Here is an 8,218-nt window from a genome sequence, read left to right as displayed (position 1 = left end):
TCATGGGACAGTGTGGTCTCAGGACCCTCGGGGTCACAGAAAGACCCGGGGTGCCTGAGTGAGGCAGAGCTCCCAGGTATCGGAGCAGGGAAGCCGGCTGCAGAGACGGAGCCGAGGAGCGGGCTCTCAGCTCGGGGTTGCCATAAACTGTCATCCACGGCACAGTCGGGCCACTGCTCCTCCAGCAGGGACCCAACAAGCGGCAAATCCGGGGAGACTCCCCTTCCTCCCCCGGGAGGAGCGGCACAGGAGCGCACTGCAGGGATCTGCTGGGTTTGGAGACTCCACACGGGGTTGTGTGCCAGAGATAGAAATGCTTGGTCAGAGGCCGGGTGAGCATGGAGTGTGGCCCGAGACCGGGGAGACGGGAGTGATTGACTGCTTTTCTCTGGGGGCACGCTGAGGAGTGGGGCCCCGAGTTCTTGGCTCCTCCGGGGCGGAGATTGGGAGGCCGCCATTTTCACTCTCGTCCTCCAAAGCTGTAGGGAAAGCTTGCAGGGAACAAAAGCTCCCGAGAGCAAACCCAAGCAGATTACTTAGCCCACTCTGGCAAGGGCAGGGCAATTCCGCCTCCGGCAAAGACATTTGGGAACCACGGCAACAGGCCCCTCCCCCAGAAGATCAGCAAGAACAGCCAGCCAAGACCAAGTTTACCCATCAGTGAGAACGGCAGAACTCCAGGGCTAGGGGAATACTGCACATAGAATCCATGGCTTTTTTACCATGATACTTTAGTCTTTCAAAGTTAATTTTTTTTTGAATTTTTCTTTTTCCCTTTTTCAACCAACATCAATCCCTTTTTGAAAAGAAAATCTTTTTTATTTCTCATTTTTAGAGTCATATTCTATTCCTTCATAGTAGTTACCCTTATTTTTGGCATATATATATAAGTTTTCTCTCTTTAAAATTTTGAGATACAGTTTCTTCTAACAGATCAAAATATACCCTAAATCTCTAGTGTATGGCTTTGCTCTAGTCTCCTGCCTGATCACATTCTCTCCCTTTTTTTTTTCTTTTTCTTTTAAAACCTCTTCTTTCTTTTTTCAAACAACTTATCAATTCCTTTTATAAAATTTTTTATAATTTTCATCTTTACAGTCATATTCCATCCCTTCATCGCATCAACCCTTATTTTTGTACATATATAAGTTTTTCTTTCTTTAAAATTTGGGGAGGCACTTTCTTTTAACAGACCAAAATACACCCAAAATCTAGAGTGTGGCACTGATCTATGCACCAGCCTGATCATATTTGATCATATACTGCTTTTTTTGTTTTGTTCTGTTTTTGTTTGTTTTTATCTTTTTCTTTTTCTTTTTCTTTCTTTCCCTTTCTTTTCCCCTGGTTTCAGGTCTTTTCTGATTTGTTTAGAGTATATTTTCTGGGGACATTGTTACCCTGTTAGCATTTTGTTCTCTCATTTATCTATTCTCCTCTGGACAAAATGAAGATGGAAAAAATCACCTCAACAAAAAGAACAAGAGGTAGTACTGACTGCCAGGGACCTACTCAATATGGACATTAGTACGATGTCAGACCTAGAGTTCAGAATCATGATTTTAAAGATACTAGCTGGGCTTGAAAAAAGCATGGAAGTTATTAGAGAAACCCTTTCTGGAGAAATAAAAGAACTAAAATCTAACCAAGTTGAAATCAAAAAGCTATTAATGAGGTGCAATCAAAAATGGGGGTGCTAACTGCTAGGATAAATGAGGCAGAAGAAAGAATCAGTGATATAGAAGACCAAATGATGGAAAATAAAGAAGCTGAGAAAAAGAGAGATAAACAACTACTGGATCACGAGGGCAGAATTCGAGAGATAAGCGATACCATAAGAAAAAACAACATTAGAATAATTGGGATCCCAGAACAAGAAGAAAGAGAGAGAGGGGCAGAAGGTATATTGGAGAAAATTATAGCAGAGAACTTCCCTAATTTGGGGAAGGAAACAGGCATCAAAATCCAGGAAGCACAGAGAACCCCTCTCAAAATCAATAAAAATAGGTCAACACCCCAACATCTAATAGTAAAACTTACAAGTCTCAGAGACAAAGAGAAAATCCTGAAAGCAGCTCGGGAGAAGAGATATGTAACCTACAATGGTAGAAACATTAGATTGGCAACAGACTTATCCACAGAGACCTAGCAGGCCAGAAAGGACTGGCATGATATATTCAGAGCACTAAATGAGAAAAATATGGAGCCAAGAATACTATATCCAGCTAGGCTGTCATTGAAAATAGAAGGAGAGATAAAAAGCTTCCAGGACGAACAAAAACTAAAGGAATTTGCAGACACGAAACCAGCCCTACAAGAAATATTGACAGGGGTCCTCTAAGCAAAGAGAGAGCCTAAAAGCAACATAGACCAGAAAGGAACACAGACAATATACAGTAACAGTCACCTTACAGGCAATACAATGGCACTAAATTCATATCTTTCAATACTTACCTTGAATGTAAATGGGCTAAATGCCCCAATCAAAAGACACAAGCTATCAGATTGGATTAAAAAACAAGACCCATCGATATGCTGTCTGCAAGAGACTCATTTAGGACCCAGAGATGCCCCAGATTGAAAGTGAGGGGTGGAAAACCATTTACCATGCTAATGGACACCAAAAGAAAGCTGGGGGTGGCAATCCTTATATCAGATAAATTAGATTTTAAACCAAAGACTGTAATAAGAGATGGGGAAGGACACTATATCCTACTTAAAGGGTCTATCCAACAAGAAGATCTAACAGTTGTAAATATCTATGCCCCTAACATGGGAGCAGCCAATTATATAAGGCAATTAGTAACAAAAGCAAAGAAACACATTGACAACAATACAATAATAGTGGGGGACTTTAACAACCCCCTCACTGAAATGGACAGATCATCTAAGCAAAAGATCAACAAGGAAATAAAGACTTTAAATGACACACTAGACCAAATGGACTTCACAGACATATTCAGAACATTCCATCCCAAAGCAGTGGAATACACATTCTTCTCTAGTGCCCATGGAACATTCTCCAGAATAGATCACATCCTAGGTCACAAATCAGGTCTCAACCGGTACCAAAAGATTGGGATCATTCCCTGCCTATTTTCAGACCACAATGCTTTGAAACTAGAACTCAATCACAAGAGGAAAGTCGGAAAGAACTCAAATACATGGAGGCTAAAGAGCATCCTACTAAAGAATGAATGGGTCAACCGGGAAATTAAAGAAGAATTTTAAAAATTCATGGAAACCAATGAAAATGAAACACAACTGTTCAAAATCTTTGGGATGCAGCAAAGGCAGTCCTAAGGGGAAAGTATATAACAATACAAGCCTTTCTCAAGCAACAAGAAAGGTCTCAAATACACAACCTAACCCTACACCTAAAGGAGCTAGATTAAAAAGAGCAAATAAAGCCTAAACCCAGCAGGAGAAGAGAAATAATAAAGACCAGAGCAGAAATCAATGAAATAGAAACCAAAAGAACAGTAGAACAGATCAATGAACCTAGGAGCTGGTTCTTTGAAAAAATTAACAAGATTGATAAACCCCTGGCCAGACTTATCAAAAAGAAAAGAGAAATGACCCAAATCAACAAAGTCATGAATGAAAGAGGAGAAATCACAACCAACACCAAAGAAATACAAACAATTTTAAGAATATATTATGAGCAACTCTATGCCAGCAAATTAGATAACCTGGAAGAAATGGATGCATTCCTAGAGATGTATCAACTACCAAAACTGAACCAGGAAGAAATAGAAAACCTGAACAGACCTATAACCACTAAGGAAATTGAAGCAGTCATCAAAAATCTCCCAACAAACAAAAGCCCAGGGCCAGATGGCTTCCCAGGGAAATTCTACCAAACATTTAAAGAAGAATTAATACCTATTCTTCTGAAACTGTTCCAAAAAATAGAAATGGAAGGAAAACTTCCAAACTCATTTTATGAGGCCAGCATTACCTTGATCCCAAAACCAGACAAAGACCCCATCAAAAAGGAGAATTACAGACCAATATCCTTGATGAATATGGATGCAAAAATTCTCACCAAAATACTAGCCAATAGGATCCAACAGTACATTAAAAGGATTATTCACCACGACCAAGTGGGATTTATCCCTGGGCTGCAAGGTTGGTTCAACATCCGCAAATCAATCAACGTGATACAATACATTAACAAAAGAAAGAACAAGAATCATATGATCCTCTCAATAGATGCAGAAAAAGCATTTGACAAAGTACAGCATCCTTCCTTGATCAAAACACTTCAGAGTATGGGGATAGAGGGTACATACCTCAGTATCATAAAAGCCATCTATGAAAAACCTACAGCAAAATCATTCTCAATGGGGAAAAACTGAGAGCTTTCCCCCTAAGGTCAGGAACACTGCAGGGATGTCCACTATCACCACTGCTATTCAACATAGTATCAGAAGTCTTAACCACAACAATCAAACAACAAAAAGAAATAAAAGGCATCCAAATCAGCAAAGAAGTCAAACTCTCACTCTTTGCAGATGATATGATACTTTATGTGGAAAACCCAAAAGACTCCACCCCAAAACTGCTAGAAGTCATACAGGAATTCAGTAAAGTGGCAGGATATAAAATCAATGCACAGAAATCAGTGGTATTCCTATACACCAACAACAAAACAGAAGAAAGAGAAATTAAGGAGTCGATCCCATTTACAATTGCACCCAAAACCATAAGATACCTAGGAATAAATCTAACCAAAGAGGCAAAGAATCTGTACTCATAAAACTATAAAATACTCATGAAAGAAATTGAGGAAGACACAAAGAAATGGAAAAACGTTCCATGCTCATGGATTGGAAGAAAAAATATTGTGAAGATGTTAATGCTACCTAGAGCAATCTACACATTCAATGCAATCCCCATCAAAATACCATCAACTTTTTTCAAAGAAATGGAGCAAATAATCCTAAAATTTGTATGGAACCAGAAAAGACCCCGAATAGCCAGAGGGATGTTGAAAAAGAAAAACAAAGCTGGCGGCATCACAATTCCGGATTTCCAGCTCTATTACAAATCTGTCATCATCAAGACAGTATGGTAGTGGCACAAAAACAGACACATAGATCAATGGAACAGAATAGAGAGCCCAGAAATGGACCCTCAACTCTATGGTCAACTCATCTTCGACAAAGCAGGAAAGAATGTCCAATGGAAAAAAGACAGTCTCTTCAACAAATGGTGTTGGGAAAATTGGACAGCCACATGCAGAAGAATGAAACTGGACCATTTCCTTACACCATACACAAAAATAGACTCCAAATGGTTGAAAGACCTAAATGTGAGACAGGAGTCCATCAAAATCCTAAAGGAGAACACAGGCAGCAACCTCTTCGACCTCAGCCACAGCAACTTCTTCCTAGAAACATCGCCAAAGGCAAGGGAAGCAAGGGCAAAAATGAACTATTGAGACTTCATCAAGATAAAAAGCTTTTGCACAGCAAAGGAAACAGTCAACAAAACCAAAAGACAACCGACAGAATGGGAGAAGATATTTGCAAATGACATATCAGATAAAGGGCTAGTATTCAAAATCTATAAAGAACTTATCAAACTCAACACCCAAAGAACAAAGAATCCAATCAAGAAATGGGCAGAAGACATGAACAGACATTTTTCCAAAGAAGACATCCAAATGGCCAACAGACACATGAAAAAGTGCTCAACATCGCTCGGCATCAGGGAAATCCAAATCAAAACTTCAATGAGATATCACCTCACACCAGTCAGAATGGCTAAAATTAACAAGTCAGGAAATGACAATTGTTGGCGGGGTTGTGGAGAAAGGGGAACCCTCCTACACTGTTGGTGGGAATGCAAGCTGGTGCAGCCACTCTGGAAAACAGTATGGAGCTTCCTCAAAAAGTTGAAAATAGAGCTATCATATGATCCAGCAATTGCACTACTGGGTATTTACCCCAAAGATACAAATGTAGTGATCCGAAGGGGTACGTGCACCCCAATGTTTATAGCGGCTATGTCCACAATAGCCAAACTGTGGAAAGAGCCAAGATGTCCATGGACAGATGAATGGATAAAGAAGAAGTGGTATATATATACAATGGAATATTATGCAGCCATCAAAAGGAATGAGATCTTGCCATTTGCAACAACGTGGATGGAACTGGAGGGTATTATGCTGAGCGAAATAAGTCAAACAGAGAAAGACATGTATCATATGACCTCACTGATATGAGGAATTCTTAATCTCAGGAAACAAACTGAGGGTTGCTGGAGTGGGGGGTGGTGGGAGGGATGGGGTGGCTGGGTGATAGACATTGGGGAGGGTATGTGCTATGGTGAACGCTGTGAATTGTGCAAGACTGTTGAATCACAGATCTGTACCTCTGAAACAAATAATGCAATATATGTTAAGAAAAAAAAAAAAAGAAGATAGCAGGAGGGGAAGAACGAAGGGGGGGAAATCGGAGGGGGAGATGAACCATGAGAGATGATGGACTCTGAAAAACAAACTGAGGGTTCTAGAGGGGAGGGGGGTGGGAGGATGGGTTAGCCTGGTGATGGGTATTAAATAGGGCATGTTTTGCATGGAGCACTGGGTGTTATACACAAACAATGAATCATGGAACACTACATCAAAAACTAATGATGTAATGTATGGTGATTAACATAACAATAAAAATTTTTTTAAAAAAGGAAACAGAGTGATGGCAGCTTTATCATGTTTATCCCATCTATCTAGAACATGTGGTCTCTGATCACTATAGTAGAGGAAGAGTGTAGACTTTACCCTTCCTCAGCCCAGGAGTGACTCATGTCACTTCCTGCACATTTCATTATCCAGAACTGCAAGAGGATTGGGAAAGATAGGGAAGAAAGTAGAATACTTGATAAATTTTACTGTCTCTGCCAAACACATATATACAAGTAATTACAACTGAATGCAACAGATATGAATTTTAGTTATTAATGTATCCAATTCCTCAAACCTGTGCTCTTTCTTATCTTCAGGCTTTGAAACATTATGCTCCTTCTGCCTAGCATATTCACCACAAATGCACCCCACTGCCAAATTCTACACTTGGCTGCTCAACTTTCCGGTCTTGGCTTAAACAGCATTTCTTCTGAGAATCCAAGAGAGATAACCTTCCTTCTCTCAACCTAGACCCTCCTTTGTGCTCTCATTTACTTTTGTCACAATAATAATAATAGCTAGCATTTTATTATCTACTCTGTACCAGGTACTATCCTGAGCACTTTCCACTTAATCCTCACATTAAGCCAATGAGGTGGTGTCATAGTCCAAGCTCCCTAGAAAACAGAGCCCGAGCCAAAAGCATATATGCTAGCCCTGTATTTGGTGGGTGATCCCAGGGAAGCTGGAGGGCAAGAAGAGGGCAATGGGGCAGGAAGGAATGGGAACATGGATAAGGAACTGAGATATACAGTTGGCCACGGGTTTGGATATACTAGGTGCTCACAGTGAATCAAGAGACAGTCAGAGAGGCAGAAAAGTACTACTGTCTGAAAAGTCCATCCCATCTCCAATTAGACCAGAAGCAGCCATTCTGTAGGCACTGCATCTGTTGTAGTAGCTGCAGCCTGGCTTCATGACCAAGAGAAGAAGACAAGCTGTTATAAGCCCTGCTCCAGCTAGAAAGCAAGGGAAGGACATGGGTCTGGGGTGGTCTACAAACCCAAGCCAAAAACATTTGGTTCAGGTAGTTATGTTTTATCTCCAGCTTTTAATTGGAATAGTTAATGCACAGAAACATAACAATTAAACAAGATTACACAGCTAGAAAGTAATATAACCAGGATGCAAATCCAGGAAAACTGGCCCCAGAACATGTGGTCTCAATCACTACACTGCTACAAGAATGCAAACTCCATAAAGACAAGAAATGCTTTATCCCCAGGACCTATTACAAATATCGAGTCTGACCCACAGTAGACACTCAATAAATATTTATTGAATGAATAAGTTTAGTTTTAAATAAGTGGTATTTCAGGAAAAGCTAAAGAAATCAGTAGGGAAGAGACATTATATTTTATTGGGGTGCTGTGGAAGTTTCCATGGCAGAAGTGACATCTGAGCTAGATTTTTTAAAGATTTAGAAAAAAGTCTGACCCAGTAGCACAAAGGCCATATTTGGAGACTGTAGTTTTACTGAAATGGAGAGTCAAAATAAGGGAGTGGTGGGAAATAAGGCTTAAAAAGTAC

This window comes from Phoca vitulina, unplaced genomic scaffold, assembly GCF_004348235.1.
Source record: "Phoca vitulina isolate PV1807 unplaced genomic scaffold, GSC_HSeal_1.0 scaffold11, whole genome shotgun sequence".
Classification (NCBI taxonomy): Eukaryota; Metazoa; Chordata; class Mammalia; order Carnivora; family Phocidae; genus Phoca; species Phoca vitulina.
This window is presented reverse-complemented; position numbering follows the sequence as displayed.